Source organism: Rana temporaria, chromosome 2, assembly GCF_905171775.1.
Source record: "Rana temporaria chromosome 2, aRanTem1.1, whole genome shotgun sequence".
NCBI classification, from domain to species: Eukaryota; Metazoa; Chordata; class Amphibia; order Anura; family Ranidae; genus Rana; species Rana temporaria.
In genome coordinates this window covers 539,442,311-539,459,493 of record NC_053490.1, presented here as the reverse complement: position 1 = coordinate 539,459,493, position 17,183 = coordinate 539,442,311, and the positions used below count along the sequence as shown (strand labels likewise).

The window sequence follows — 17,183 nt, the reverse complement described above, 5'->3', positions numbered from 1 at the left end:
AGGGTAGAGAGGCAGAGAGGGGGATATTATTGAGGGTGGAGAGGCAGGGAGGGGGATATTATTGAGGGTAGAGAGGCAGGGAGGGGGATATTATTGAGGGTAGAGAGGCAGGGAGGGGGATATTATTGAGGGTGGAGAGGCAGGGAGGGGGATATTATTGAGGGTAGAGAGGCAGAGAGGGGGATATTATTGAGGGTGGAGAGGCAGGTAGGGGGATATTATTGAGGGTAGAGAGGCAGGGAGGGGGATATTATTGAGGGTGGAGAGGCAGGGAGGGGGATATTATTGAGGGTAGAGAGGCAGGGAGGGGGATTTTATTGAGGGTAGAGAGGCAGAGAGGGGGATATTATTGAGGGTAGAGAGGCAGGGAGGGGGATATTATTGAGGGTGGAGAGGCAGGGAGGGGGATATTATTGAGGGTAGAGAGGCAGAGAGGGGGATATTATTGAGGGTAGAGAGGCAGAGAGGGGGATATTATTGAGGGTAGAGAGGCAGGGAGGGGGATATTATTGAGGGTGGAGAGGCAGAGAGGGGGATATTATTGAGGGTAGAGAGGCAGGGAGGGGGATATTATTGAGGGTGGAGAGGCAGGGAGGGGGATATTATTGAGGGTAGAGAGGCAGAGAGGGGGATATTATTGAGGGTAGAGAGGCAGGGAGGGGGATTATTATTGAGGGTGGAGAGACAGGAAGGGGGGATATTATTGAGGGTGGAGAGGCAGGGAGGGGGATTATTATTGAGGGTGGAGAGACAGGAAGGGGGGTTATTATTGAGGGTGGAGAGGCAGGGAGGGGGATTTTATTGAGGGTGGAGAGGCAGGGAGGGGGATATTATTGAGGGTAGAGAAGCAGGGAGGGGGATATTATTGAGGGTAGAGAGGCAGGGAGGGGGATCTTATTGAGGGTAGAGAGGCAGGGAGGGGGGTATTATTGAGGGTAGAGAGGCAGGGAGGGGGATCTTATTGAGGGTAGAGAGGCAGGGAGGGGGATCTTATTGAGGGTAGAGAGGCAGGGAGGGGGATATTATTGAGGGTGGAGAGGCAGGGAGGGGGTTATTATTGAGGGTGGAGAGGCAGGGAGGGGGATATTATTGAGGGTAGAGAGGCAGGGAGGGGGATATTATTGAGGGTAGAGAGGCAGAGAGGGGGATATTATTGAGGGTGGAGAGGCAGGGAGGGGGTTATTATTGAGGGTGGAGAGGCAGGGAGGGGGATATTATTGAGGGTAGAGAGGCAGAGAGGGGGATATTATTGAGGGTGGAGAGGCAGGGAGGGGGTTATTATTGAGGGTGGAGAGGCAGGGAGGGGGATATTATTGAGGGTGGAGAGGCAGGGAGGGGGATATTATTGAGGGTAGAGAGGCAGGGAGGGGGATATTATTGAGGGTAGAGAGGCAGGGAGGGGGATCTTATTGAGGGTAGAGAGGCAGGGAGGGGGATCTTATTGAGGGTAGAGAGGCAGGGAGGGGGATATTATTGAGGGTAGAGAGGCAGGTAGGGGGATATTATTGAGGGTAGAGAGGCAGAGAGGGGGATATTATTGAGGGTGGAGAGGCAGGGAGGGGGATATTATTTAAGGTAGAGAGGCAGGGAGGGGGTTATTATTGAGGGTAGATTTTCCTGGGGCCCTACCATGCATTTTCACCCCACCTTCCCCCCATCATTACGCAGGACTCCCTCCCCCGTACTACCCAAATCACTGCATAGGATCCCCATTCCCCATACTACCCCCATGACTACACAGGCCCCCTCCCCCATACTACCCCCCATTATTACACAACATCCCTCCCCCATAATACCCCCATCATTACACAGACCCCACCCCCCTCCTTACTACATTGCCACTCATTATTTATCAGCACACTGCTGTTTTTGCAGAAAAGAGGGGTATTTTTGAGGGTGGAGAGGCAAGGAGGGGAGTTATTATTGAGGGTGGAGAGGCAGGGAGGGGGATATTATTGAGGGTGGAGAGGCAGGGAGGGGGATATTATTGAGGGTAGAGAGGCAGGGAGGGGGATTTTATTGAGGGTGGAGAGGCAGGGAGGGGGATATTATTGAGGGTAGAGAGGCAGGGAGGGGGATATTATTGAGGGTAGAGAGGCAGGGAGGGGGATCTTATTGAGGGTAGAGAGGCAGGGAGGGGGATATTATTGAGGGTAGAGAGGCAGGGAGGGGGATATTATTGAGGGTAGAAAGGCAGGGAGGGGGATATTATTGAGGGTGGAGAGGCAGGAAGGGGGATATTATTGAGGGTAGAGAGGCAGGAAGGGGGATATTATTGAGGGTGGAGGGGCAGGGAGGGGGATATTATTGAGGGTAGAAAGGCAGGGAGGGGGATATTATTGAGGGTAGAGAGGCAGGAAGGGGGATATTATTGAGGGTGGAGAGGCAGGGAGGGGGATATTATTGAGGGTGGAGAGGCAGGAAGGGGGATATTATTGAGGGTGGAGGGGCAGGGAGGGGGATATTATTGAGGGTAGAGAGGCAGGAAGGGGGATATTATTGAGGGTAGAGAGGCAGGAAGGGGGATATTATTGAGGGTAGAGAGGCAGGGAGGGGGATATTATTGAGGGAAGAGAGGCAGGGAGTGGGGGGAGTGTGTAGTGCCTGTGTACTTTCATTCCAGGTGCTATTTTAAATTTAGAGGGGGATGAGAGAGTTAGTTAACTCTCATCCAGGTGATTTGCCAAATAGCTCCCAGAATACCCTCAATAGCCACCAGAGACCCCACATAGCCACCAGAGACCCCACATAGCCACCAGTGAACCCAAATAGCTCCCAGAATACCCACATAGGGACCAGACAGTTCCAGCCCAAGACATTGTGCTGCCTGGGACCAAGAATAAAATGCTGCCCCCCCCCCCCCCCACGCCAACCAAAAGGCCCCCACGTTCATTATTTTATATCATGATAACTAAAGGGGACCCGTCATGGCTCTATACATGTATAAAGAAGTATAAAGAGGACCCGTCATGGCTCTATACATGTATATAGGAGTATAAAGAGGACCTGTCATGGCTCTATACATGTATATAGGAGTATAAAGAGGACCTGTCATGGCTCTATACATGTATATAGGAGTATAAAGAGGACCTGTCATGGCTCTATACATGTATAAAGGAGTATAAAGAGGACCTGTCATGTCTCTATACATGTATAAAGAGGACCTGTCATGGCTCTATACATGTATATAGGAGTATAAAGAGGGCCTGTCATGGCTCTATACATGTATAAAGGAGTATAACGAGGGCCTGTCATGGCTCTGTACATGCATATAGGAGTATAAAGAGGGCCTGTCATGGCTCTGTACATGCATATAGGCGTATAAAAGGACCTGCCATGGCTCTATACATGTATCCAGGAGTATAAAGGGATCTGTGAATTGCCGGCGGCCACGATGTCTTTTGCGCAAACTAATCAATGTACGCTAATTGTGTTTTTTTTTTTGGTACCAAAAATATGTAGAAGAATACATATTGGCCTAAAGTGAAGAAAATAGTTTATTTTTCGAAATTTTGGGGATATTTATTATAGCAAAAAGTTAAAAAAGATATAGATTTATAGCACAAAAAAAAGAAAAACGCAGAGGTGATCAAATATCACCAAAAGAAAGCTCTATCTGTGGGAAAAAAAGGATATCTATTTTATTTGGGTAGCGGAGCTGGCGGAACGGGCTGGTGGGCATCAGTATGCTGCCCCCCTAAAAGTGATGCCTGGTACCCATGGTACCACCCGGTCCCATCATAGGGCCGGCCCTGGGACCAGAGACCCCGAATAGCCGCTTGAGAAGGACGGGCGCCAGATTTTCATCTTGCTCAGGGCAGCACAAAGAAACGAAATACGCCACTGCTGAGAGGAGAGGCACGGGCATCTACAAACTGAATGACAGCAGCCACTTATATTAGAAAGAAGGGAGTGTATACTGTATAGAAGGACTAGACAAAAAGAGCATTTTTTTTTGCATTCAAGCATGCAGCCAGGGGTTCTCTGACGTCAGAAATCAGAGAGCAGGAGGAATGATCGTTAAACCTACATGTTTCTTTGTGAGGATACAAAGGGCCAGATCCACAAATATCCGGCGTAACTTAAATCTTCCGATTTAAGTTACACCGCCGCAAAATTTCTACCTAAGTGCCCGATCCACAAAGCACTTACCTTGAAATTTGCGGCGGTGTAACTTAAATGTGTCCGGCGCAAGGCGTGCCGAATCTAATGGGGCGAGTCCCATTTAAATTAGGCGCGCTCCCGCGCCGGACGTACTGCGCATGCTCCGTCGGGTAACTTACCCGACGTGCATTGCGCTAACAGACGTCGCTCCGACGTCATTTGCTTAGACGTTAACGTAAATGGCGTCCAGCGCCATTCACGGACGTCTTACGCAAACGACGTAGAGTTTAAAATTTCGACGCGGGAACGAAGGCCATACTTAATAGGGCTTAGTCAAATAGGACTTAGCCCTATTTTTACACGACGTAAACGACGTAGATTTAGCGCGACGGACCCGTCGGAACGTTCGTGGATCGCCGTAAGTGTTCATTTGCATATTCTAGGCCGGCCGCAATGGCCTCGCCACCTAGCGGCCGGCCTAGAATTGCATCCTTAAGATCCGACAGTGTAATTCAATTACACATGTCGGATCTTCTGTCTATCTATGGGAAACTGATTCTCTGGATCAGTTCCATAGATAGAAACAGGGATACGACGGCGTATCAGTAGATACACCGGCGTATCCCTTTTGAGGATAACCCCCAAAATGCGTTGTGCAACATAATGCCCCGTACACACGATCGGAATTTCAGACGGAATTTTTTCATTGGATATTCTGACCGTGTGTACAAGGCATAGGAGAAGTGAATCTGAGTGAACAGCATCGCTCCCGGGCCCCAACTGTCCCTGATTTGGAGCAATGTCCCTCTGTCCCTCATTCTCCTCCTTTGTCCCTCATTTTCTTCTGATCTCTATAGTTGTATACAAAATGCACTTTTTATCTTTCAAGTGTTTCTCAGCGCTAAACCTTTCATCTGATTTCTAAATTGCTGCATTTGTAAGTTTTTCAAAGCCAATATAAAGGAATATTAGTGCTAAAAAAAAAACACTTGTGGGTTTAAAGAGTTTTTTTTTTTTAATTCTTCTTTAACCTCTTGCCAACCGCCCGACGCAGTTTTACGGCGGCAGGTCGGCTCGGTTGTGCAAAATCACATAATATAACGTGATTTTGCATTGCAGTCACTAGGGGCGCGCGCTGCCTGCTCGCCCGGTGGGTGCGATCACCGCCGGGCACCCGCGATCGCTCGTTCCAGAGCGAGAACCGGGAGTTGTGTGTGTAAACGCACAGCTCCCGGTCCTGTCAGGGGGAGAAATGCTGATCCTCTGTTCATACAATGTATGAACAGCGATCAGTCATTTCCCCAAGTCAGTCCCCTCCCCCCCTTCAGTTATAACACACCCAGGGAACACACTTAACCCCTTCCCTGCCAGTGGCATTTTTATAGTAATCCAATGCATTTTTATAGCACTGATCGCTATAAAAATGCCAATGGTCCCAAAAATGTGTCAAAAGTGTCGGAAGTGTCCGCCGTAATGTCGCAGCACCGAAAAAAAATCGCTGATCGCCGCCATTACTAGTAAAAAAAAAATATTAATACAAATGCCATAAAACTATCCCCTATTTTGTAAACGCTATAACTTTTGCGCAAACCAATCAATAAACGCTTATTGCGATTTTTATTTTCAAAAATATGTAGAAGAATACGTATCGGACTAAACTGAGGAAAAAAATGTTTTTTTAATATATTTTTGGGAGATATTTATTATAGCAAAAATTAAAAAATAGTTATTTTTTTTAAAATTGACGCTATTTTTTTGTTTATAGCGCAAAAAATAAAAACCGCAGAGGTGATCAAATACCACCAAAAGAAAGCTCTATTTGTGGGAAAAAAATTACGCCAATTTTGTTTGGGAGCCACGTCGCACGATTTAAAGCGATGCAGTGCCGAATCGCGAAAAGGGGCAAGGTCCTTTAGCTGCATTTTGGTCCGGGTCTTAAGTGGTTAATGTTGATTTATATGTCGAATGACATTGCTCCGTATCACGTATTGTACTTGTCACATTTGTATATTTATTGTTACCAGATTTTATTTAATATTTTTTGTTTAAATTGAAGGTTCGTGTTTGTTTCATACACATCCTGTATTTGGCTTGTTCACCGGTTTTTTACTTTTTCTATCTTATTGCTTATTGTAGCTTTGGGTTCCTTTTACATATAACAGAAAATTGTTATTCTTACCTTCGGTAATTTTCCTTTCCTGGCCTGTCCTCACGTCAGCACATCATGGGTTAATCCCCTCCTCCGGTCCACCAGTACCACCTTCTTTTAGCTAATAAGTAGGGGGCCCCTCCTCCCAGTCCTTGTTCCACTAATTTGGCGGACGACAGACTATAGGGAGGGAAAGGCTGTGCTGACGTGAGGACAGGCCAGGAAAGGAAAATTACCGAAGGTAAGAATAACAATTTTCAGTTTTCCTGGCCAGTCCTCCCGTCAGCACATCATGGGATTTAATTTAACACCCTAGGGCGGGAAAATGTATATAAGACTCGGACGACAACTATAAATGCTGCTTAAGTGAATCTTTCTTTATTTTGCCTGAAAAGGTGCCGATACCATGGCATTTCCGAAACTAGACGCCTTAGATGACGTCACGTCTAGATTTCTAATGCTTTGCGAAGGTCTTGCAGGAACTCCAACTGGCCGTCTTGCATATTTCCTCAACTGGTATTTTGGCAAATGCTGCCCAGGAGGCTGCCACCCCTCTGGTAGAGTGAGCTCTAGTTGCCTGAGGAGGCGTCAGCCCTTGTTTCTCGTATGTGAGCTTTCTTACTTTGGTGATCCAGGTCGAGATTATTCTTGTTGAAACGGCTTGTCCTTTTTTAGGCCCAGATGGTAAGATGAAAAGGGAATCCGTTTTGCGCACTTGTTGAGAACGGTCCAGGTAAATTGAGACAAGGTTGACCATGTCCAGAGGTCTGAGGTCCAGTTTTTCTTCCTGCCTAGGAGGTAATGTAAAGCTAGGTAGCACTGCCTCCCAGTTAAGGTGAAATTTTTGAAACTACCTTGGGCGTTGCTATTGGTGAAGGCCTCAGAATTACTTTGTCTGGAAGGATGATACAGTACGGTTCCTTACTGGACAGGGCCGCTAGCTCGGATACCCTTCTTGCCGATGTTACGGCGGTGAGAAAAAAACAGTTTAAGTGTTAGGAACCAGAATGGACAAGATTCTGCCGGTACAAAAGGATGCAGAAGTAGTGCTCTTAGCACTGTGCCTAAGTCCCAGGCCGGAAATAGAGACTTCCTTGGAGGATTAATTTTCATGGTCGATTTTAAGAATTGTTTTACCAGTGGTTCATCTGCCCACCTGTATCCTGTAAAACACGACAAAGCTGAAATTTGTACCTTCAATGTACTATAGGCTAAGCCTTTGTTTAGAGCAGATTGCAAAAGGTCCAGTACTTGTGCCACATTCGGATCCACCGAAGCGAAATTTTTCTGTAACGCAAAAGTTGTAAACTTTGCCCCAAATCCTGTTGTAGGTGACATTGGTCGAGGCCTTTCTAGACTTTAACAGTGTTGAGATTACTTCCTTTGAAATGCCTTGTGCCTGGAGTCTGGTTGATTCAGCAGCCAGGTCGTCAGTTTTCAAACTGTTCGGGTTGGGGTGAACCCATTGGCACTGCCATACGAGATCTCTCTTTAGCGGCAGACGTCTTGGGGGAGCCGACGCCATGTGTAGGAGTAGAGGGAACCATGGCCTCTGCGGCCAAAAGGGTAGAATTATTATTGTATGAACCTTTGCACCTAAAGCTTCGTGGTGTGTACTGCACGTGTCCCCTGCAGTTTGCATCTAAAGCTACTTGGTGTGTACTGCCCGTGTTCTCTGTAGTTTGCACCTAAAGCTACTTGGTGTGTACTGCCTGTGTCCTCTGTAGTGTGCACCTAAAGCTACTTGGTGTGTACTGCACTTGTGCTCTGTAGTTTGCACCTAAAGCTACTTGGTGTGTACTGCCTGTGTCCTCTGTAGTTTGCACCTAAAGCTACTTGGTGTGTACTGCACTTGTGCTCTGTAGTTTGCACCTAAAGCTACTTGGTGTGTACTGCCCATGTTCTCTGTAGTTTACACCTAAAGCTACGTGGTGTGTACTGCCCGTGTCCTCTGTAGTGTGCACCTAAAGCTACTTGGTGTGTATTGCCCGTGTCCTCTGTAGTGTACACCTAAAGCTACGTGGTGTGTACTGCCCGGGTCCTCTGTAGTGTGCACCTAAAGCTACTTGGTGTGTACTGCCTGTGTCCTCTGCAGTGTACACCTAAAGCTACTTGGTGTGTACTGCCCGTGTCCTCTGTAGTGTACACCTAAAGCTACGTGGTGTGTACTGCCCGGGTCCTCTGTAGTTTGCACCTAAAGCTACTTGGTGTGTACTGCCTGTGTCCTCTGTAGTGTGCACCTAAAGCTACTTGGTGTGTACTGCACTTGTGCTCTGTAGTTTGCACCTAAAGCTACTTGGTGTGTACTGCCTGTGTCCTCTGTAGTGTGCACCTAAAGCTACTTGGTGTGTACTGCACTTGTGCTCTGTAGTTTGCACCTAAAGCTACTTGGTGTGTACTGCCCGGGTCCTCTGTAGTTTACACCTAAAGCTACGTGGTGTGTACTGCCCGTGTCCTCTGTAGTGTGCACCTAAAGCTACTTGGTGTGTACTGCCCGTGTCCTCTGTAGTGTACACCTAAAGCTACGTGGTGTGTACTGCCCGGGTCCTCTGTAGTTTGCACCTAAAGCTACTTGGTGTGTACTGCCCGGGTCCTCTGTAGTGTGCACCTAAAGCTACTTGGTGTGTACTGCCCGTGTCCTCTGTAGTGTACACCTAAAGCTACGTGGTGTGTACTGCCCGGGTCCTCTGTAGTGTGCACCTAAAGCTACTTGGTGTGTACTGCCCGTGTCCTCTGTAGTGTACACCTAAAGCTACTTGGTGTGTACTGCCCGTGTCCTCTGTAGTTTGCACCTAAAGCTACTTGGTGTGTACTGCCCGGGTCCTCTGTAGTGTGCACCTAAAGCTACTTGGTGTGTACTGCCCGTGTCCTCTGTAGTGTACACCTAAAGCTACTTGGTGTGTACTGCCCGTGTCCTCTGTAGTTTGCACCTAAAGCTACTTGGTGTGTACTGCCCGGGTCCTCTGTAGTGTACACCTAAAGCTACTTGGTGTGTACTGCCCGTGTCCTCTGTAGTTTGCACCTAAAGCTACTTGGTGTGTACTGCCCGTGTCCTCTGTAGTGTACATGTGAAAAGGGGGAAATACTGCGCTGATCTAAATATCAAGTGAGCAGCCACACAAGCAATATGACAAAAATTGAAAATAAAATAGTGAAACAATATGCAGCGCTAAAAATTCTTATAAAGAACAAATTATGCATCAATGTGATGATAACACAATAACCTGTGAATGAGTGTCCATTTGAAACAACCAGCACAAAAAGAAAAACACAAAGAAAAAAGTCCATCAATATGGGGTGTATGACCACATCCTCATCTTTGGAAAAAACTTTCTGCACGGTAGAATCGGAAATAGATGGAATACTCTTACCAGATGTCGTGGATCTGCTTGTCAGCGACAACAGATCACAAAGGCATGTAAGGGATCGGCTCGGCTCTGCTCGGCTGGATGATGGTACGGTGGTAGACTCACCACGGGGTATCCTGTTGAATGGCTGTAGGCCTAGACTGGAACCTCACCGTAGGTGTACTCGCTCCAACTCGAATCCGTGGACAGGAACCAAGGGTCCGATTCTTTACACGCCAACTGGTGATACGAACAGTGGTGTCCACTGATGCAAGGTGCACACTGGTATGGAGTTTTGAAAAAACTTTGTATCCAAGCAAGTCATGCAGGGAAGAGAAAGAAAACAATGCTCCGGATGGTGCAGGTAAAAGAGGATAGGTTTTATTGAAATAAAACCAATGACATGAAAGTGATCACTTCAGTAAAAAATTGAATAAAAGCAATATGGGGTGCAGGTAAAGCAAGCCCAATTTTTTATAGCAAGCCCAATTCTTGCAATCACTTTCATGTCATTGGTTTTATTTCAATAAAACCTATCCTCTTTTACCTGCACCATCCGGAGCATTGTTTTCTTTCTCTTCCCTGCATGACTTGCTTGGATACAAAGTTTTTTCAAAACTCCATACCAGTGTGCACCTTGCATCAGTGGACACCACTGTTCGTATCACCAGTTGGCGTGTAAAGAATCGGACCCTTGGTTCCTGTCCACGGATTCGAGTTGGAGCGAGTACACCTACGGTGAGGTTCCAGTCTAGGCCTACAGCCATTCAACAGGATACCCCGTGGTGAGTCTACCACTGTACCAACATCCAGCCGAGCAGAGCCGAGCCGATCCCTTACATGCCTTTGTGATCTGTTGTCGCTGACAAGCAGATCCACGACATCTGGTAAGAGTATTCCATCTATTTCCGATTCTACCGTGCAGAAAGTTTTTTCCAAAGATGAGGATGTGGTCATACACCCCATATTGATGGACTTTTTTCTTTGTGTTTTTCTTTTTGTGCTGGTTGTTTCAAATGGACACTCATTCACAGGTTATTGTGTTATCATCACATTGATGCATAATTTGTTCTTTATAAGAATTTTTAGCGCTGCATATTGTTTCACTACTCTGTAGTGTACACCTAAAGCTACTTGGTGTGTACTGCCCGTGTGCGCTGTAGTTTGCACCTAAAGCTACTTGGTGTGTACTGCCCGTGTTCTCTGTAGTTTGCACCTAAAGCTACTTGGTGTGTACTGCCCGGGTCCTCTGTAGTGTGCACCTAAAGCTACTTGGTGTGTACTGCCCGTGTCCTCTGTAGTGTACACCTAAAGCTACTTGGTGTGTACTGCCCGTGTCCTCTGTAGTGTACACCTAAAGCTACTTGGTGTGTACTGCCCGTGTTCTCTGTAGTTTGCACCTAAAGCTACTTGGTGTGTACTGCACTTGTGCTCTGTAGTTTGCACCTAAAGCTACTTGGTGTGTACTGCCCGTGTGCTCTGCAGTTTGCACCTACAGGTAACCCTTAATCTTGGTTTACCTGTAAGTAAAAGTGGTCTGTAAGGGTTTACAACTACTTTAAAGGTGGTATTGGCAGTATCGTTTGTCGAATAACGAACGTTATGGGCCGTTTGCGCCAAATTCGAGTGGCGTGTCACGGCCCATAATTCAAAGTGCATTGCTGGCTGATGATTGGCCAAGTATGCACTATGACCCGCATGCTTGGCCAATCACAGCTTGCAAAAAACGGAGAGCCATAATTGGCCAAAGCCAGGGTGGCTTTGGCCAATTATGGCTCAGGGGGTTTAGTACACGCCCCACACTATATAAGGCCGCCTGCAGGTCGTCCTTGTGTAGTGTGTTGCGGAGGTTAAGAAAGAGAAGACAGAGAGAGAAAGAGAGAGTGTCATTTTTTTCTAGGTAGATAGAGCAGGCAGGCTAGTCAGTTAAAGTTCAGAGTTTCAAATTCCCCCAAAAGTGAAGGACTACAAGTGCCAGCATGAACTCCTAATATCTAAAGTTGCGACCCCCACCCCAAATTTGAAGGACTAAAACACCCAGCATGAACCCCTGAGATCTAAGGGTGTGATCCCATAGATTTTACAGGTTTATCCTGGGACCTGTAGATCTACACTGCTGGATCACACCCCCCCCCCAAGTAAAGGACTACCAGTCCCATTATGAACCCCTGATATCTAAAGATGTTACCCCCCCAAATTTGAAACTCCCAGCGTCAACCTGTGAGATCTAAGGGTGTGACTCCATAGATTTCACAGGTTCATGCTGGAACCTGTAGTTCTTCACTAGTTAGGGTTCGGGGGGGGGGGGGGGGTTCATATCTTAAGCTCTGAGGGGTTCATGCAGGGACCTGTGTCAGTTTCATTCCGGCACACTGTATTGTACCAGAGTGAAGGTGCCCGGTGATGCGGGACTGTCCCGGGCAATCCAGGACACGTGGTCACCCTAGCATCAGCGCCTTGCTGCTCAATCACCAAGTACATCTGCCTCCTGCAGACATGCATACTCAGGCGCTCTATACGGCGCCTGCGCACCGACGTTCGGCTACTTTCGGAAAATCGTGACGCGATGTATGCGACCGTCGGAAGCCTGTCAATCAAATAGGAACGCCCAGTCCCGAAGACCATACCCGGAAGCGCCGGAGAAGATCGCTCTCTGCAACGGTAAGTACTGCTTTGATTTAAAAAAAAACACCCGATTCCCCATCACAAAATGAGCCTCAATCTAATGTTAAAAATTTATTTTTTGGGTGAACCTCCACTTTAATCAAAGGAACAAAGAAACTCTCCACCCACACATCACACTTCAGTACACATTCAGATGGGCTAATTACTAATCATCCCCCAGACGTCCCGTCTCCGCATTAGAGGGGTTAATTACTACAGCTTGACAAGTTCCCCTCACCTGTTACACAAAACACATTCCTTTACTAAACATAATTGACATGCTAATTCCCTACCCTGAAAGGAGACATCTGACCTTTCAGACTTAGTTAGCATCTCACAATGGACAATGGAATGTCTAGGAGCAGTCCCAATTAACATCTCAAAAGCATGTGTCCTCACATTGAATGAAAACACTCCACTGACCTGGTGGGGTCAGAATAACCACTTGTAATATCTCAAGATATCCTGCAATATGAATTATCAGTTATCAGTCATCCTATGCCCAAAAGGGGCACAGGGTGACCCTAGACCCAAGAGTCATTAGTGACGCTGGCACAGGAGTACCCCACATCCTTCAAAAGTCTCTGAGTGTCACGGGTCATTCCGTTACACTCGGAGCTAAGGGGATAAGTAACCAAAATAGTCCCACACAAATCTGCTGCCATCTGAGAGCTGTGGGGGGCTGTCTGGGGGCAGGCTTGGCATCACTGGGGGGCAGGCCGATGATGTCAGCAAGAGCAATTTGGTCACACCCACTGTTCGCTGCGGCAAGCTATGCGCATCGCATTTCTGCTCTCCTTGGAGAAACCAATGGTGTCCCAGGCCTCTAAAGTGTTTGGCTTTGGCTTGAAGGGAAGGTGGCAGCCCTAGGCCCTGGGCAGCTGCCCCTTTTGCCCTGCGGTAAAGACGGCCCTTCTGGTACTGTAATCTCGTAAAGTCTCATGAGATTCCAGTATTAGGGGCCATTCTCCACTGTTGGAAGCGTTTTTGTAGATCGCTTCACTCCTCCAAAGGAGAAGCGATCGACAAAGCTTTATAGACAGGTCCTCAGAGGAGACCGATTTCCTCTGAGAATGCTGGAAAAGGGAGCAGTGAAATGTTTTCATTGCTTCATAAATGGACACCCAGAGACGTAGCTTGAAGCTTGTGGGACCCAATGCAAAAGTTTACCTAGGCCCCCCCCCCACTACCACCCTCCACTTCCACGCACGTGCAGATACACTCACTGCTTGGAAACATACTCAAAGTTGCTTAACCACTTCAGCCCCGGACCAAAATGCAGGTAAAGGACCCGGACAGTTCTTGCGATTCGGCACTGCGTCGCTTTAACTGACAATTGCGCGGTCTTGCGACGTGGCTCCCAAACAAAATTGGCGTCCTTTTCCCCCCCACAAATAGAGATTTCTTTTGGTGGTATTTGATCACCTCTGCGGTTTTTATTTTTTGCGCAAAAATAGAGCGACAATTTTGAAAAAAAATGCAATATTTTTTACTTTTTTCTATAATAAATATCCCCCAAAAATATATAAAAAAATGTTTTCTTTCTTCAGTTTAGGCCGATACGTATTCTTCTACATATTTTTGGTAAAAAAAAATCGCTATAAGCGTTTATCGGTTGGTTTGCACAAAATATATAGCGTTTACAAAATAGGGGATAGTTTTATTGCATTTTTATTATTACTATTTTTTTTACTAGTAATGGCGGCGATCAGCGTTTTTTTTTTTTCCGTGACTGCGACATTATGGCGGACACTTCGGACAATTTTGACACATTTTTGGGACCAATGTCATTTTCACAGCGAAAAATGCAATACAAATGCACTGATTACTGTTAAAATGACAATTGCAGTTTGGGAGTTAACCACTAGGGGGCGCTGAAGGGGTTATGTGTGACCTATTGTGTGTTTCTAACTGTAGGGGGGCGGGGCTGGACTTGTGACGTCATTGATCATGCTTCCCTATATCAGGGATCACACGATCAATAACGAGGCCACAGTGAAGAATGAGGAAGCCTTGTTTACACACAGCTCTCCCCGTTCTTCAGCTCCGGGGACCGATCACGGGACTCCAGCGGCGATCGGGTCCGCAGGTCCCGCGGCCACGGAGCTTCGGACCGGGTCACGGGCATGCGCCCGCGAACCACGGCTGGGCACTTAAAGAGGACGTACATGTACGTGCTTGTGCCCAGCCGTGCCATTCTGCCGACGTATATCTGCAGGAGGCGGTCCTTAAGTGGTTAAAGTGGATGTAAACCCCATTTTTTTTTGCTGTCACAATGTAGAGAATAAGATTCCCTATCATCTGTGCCCAGTCTTGCCACAAAGAGTTAATCCAGCTCTGAGCAATCCTCTTTTCTTTTTCAGGGAGATAAACGGACAAACAGGAGAAAACTTTTGTCTGTTCCGCCCCCCTTGCTGTGAGTGACAGGTTATTTACATATCTCATGCACTAGCTTGAGACAGGCATTATTTTTTTAATTCCCACCCCCACTCCTTTTCTGAAGTCATGTGGTTACTTTTCTGGATTTTGACTGGATGTTGGTGATCATAGCAGAATTCAGCGTAAGGAATACACAGGAAAAAATGCACATTGACAAGGGCAGTGTAGAGGTGGGCGGGGAGTCTACTGACATTATGACTCCACCCACCGAGCTCCAGACAACAGATCCGCCCACAGAAATCTGCAGTTTTTCAGTTCTTATAACAGACAGAGGGAAGATATGTGACAGGTAAGGATACATGCAGGAGGCGTCTATATCCGTATAGATCAGCATTATGGCAGGAGTTTAGAAAGGATGAGAGGGCGGGGTTACATCCACTTTAAGAGTTTTGAGTTCCTCCTTACATCAGAGGACAGGGATCACCGCTGGAGAATCAGAGGACAGGGATCACCGCTGGAGAATCAGAGGACAGGGATCACCCCTGGAGAATGAGAGGACAGGGTTTACCGCTGGAGAATCAGAGGACAGGGATCACTGCTGGAGAATCAGAGGACAGGGATCACCGCTGGAGAATCAGAGGACAGGGATCACCGCTGGAGAATCAGAGGACAGGGATCACACGGCTGGAGAATCAGAGGACAGGGATCACTGCTGGAGAATCAGAGGACAGGGATCACTGCTGAAGAATCAGAGGACAGGGATAACGGCTGGAGAATCAGAGGACAGGGATCACCGCTGAAGAATCAGAGGACAGGGATCACTGCTGGAGAATCAGAGGACAGGGATCACGGCTGGAGAATCAGAAGACAGGGATCACAGCTGGAGAATCAGAGGACAGGGATCACCGCTGGAGAATCAGAGGACAGGGATCACCGCTGGAGAATCAGAGGACAGGGATCACGACTGGAGAATCAGAGGACAGGGATCACGGCTGGAGAATCAGAGGACAGGGATCACAGCTGGAGAATCAGAGGACAGGGATCACCGCTGGAGAATCAGAGGACAGGGATCACCGCTGGAGAATCAGAGGACAGGGATCACAGCTGGAGAATCAGAGGACAGGGATCACCGCTGGAGAATCAGAGGACAGGGATCACAGCTGGAGAATCAGAGGACAGGGATCACCGCTGGAGAATCAGAGGACAGGGATCACAGCTGGAGAATCAGAGGACAGGGATCACCGCTGGAGAATCAGAGGACAGGGATCACCGCTGGAGAATCAGAGGACAGGCCCCCCCGGCAGATCATTTGGCAGAGTTCCTTTCCCATCCCAGCACAGTGTACAGATCGTGTGATTGTGACCCCTAAAAACCCCTTATGCTACGCCCATGCGGACACCTCTAGCCACGATAGACATAAAGACATAGAAGAGAGTGAAGAGTAACATTGTATCCTCATTGCTTCCTGTGTAGAAATAAAAGTGAAACAGACTCACCCTCCTCCGGAATGGTACTTGTAGACCGGGACTCAGGAATGAAACACAAGAGTCTTGGCTTTTTATATATACGTATATCTGCATATCTTTCACTTTCTATGGGGGAGGGGTGATCTTAGTTTCATTTAGAACTTACAAGGAAGAAATGTTCTAACCTCATCCAGCTACATACAATTCTTATCATGGTGTGTTATACCTTGTGACAAAACCCTCCGGATACCAGGCTAATGTCTCACTGAATAAACAATTCTGTGTGGTAAATACCGCAAACAAATCCCGGCATCCTACAATAGCCACAGAAAGGAGACATAAAATAGATAAAATAAGTGCCAATAAAAAAATGAATGTATTATTCCGCGCTAGCTAAAAATGACGTACGGCTGAGCTAATAAATGTGTGGGCGCATCCAACCTAATTGTGTTCCCACAAAGTGAAGTAAAATAAAAAGTGCAAATGCTGCTGCGCCTGTCTATACCCTCTGTGTGCCGTATGTACTAAACCATCAACATAGAAACGTTATACCGCGACTTCCATAAAATATCATTAACATATCATTAAAGTGCTTTTTCATGTATAAATTCCTCCAAACACAATGTTTAGTGCAAAACAAATAAAGTATAATACTACAAAAAAAGTCATTAACCCCTTCAATACCGGGCACTTATACTCCCTTCCTGCCCAGGACAAGTTTCAGATTTCAGCGCTCTCACACTTTGAATGACAATTAGGCCGATACACACGATAGGATCGATCCGCGGATACGGTCCGCCGGACCGTATCCGTGGATAAATCCTCTGTCGGATTTGGATCCGTTGGCATGTACTCACCATCGGATCCAAATCTGCACGGAATTCAACCGCGGTGACGTGTCGCGCCGTCGCCGCGATGATGACGCGGCAACGTGCGCGACGCTGTCATATAAGGATATCCACGCATGCGTCGAATCATTACGACGCATGCGAGGGACGGGTTCGGATGGATCGATCCGGTGAGTCTCTACAGACCACCGGATCGATCCGCTGGAGCCGATTCCAGCGGATAGAT

General features: G+C 47.3%; 1 protein-coding gene across 1 annotated transcript in view; it reads right to left on the bottom strand.

The window, feature by feature from the left end:
• LOC120928120 overlaps positions 1-16,216 on the bottom strand; it is a 60,142-nt gene extending 43,926 nt beyond the window's left edge. Inside the window, exon 1 of the mRNA XM_040339232.1 lies at positions 16,140-16,216. The gene's annotated coding sequence lies outside the window, so the exon portion shown is untranslated. The remainder of the gene's footprint in view (positions 1-16,139) is intronic.
• Between the last annotated feature and the right edge of the window lie 967 nt (positions 16,217-17,183).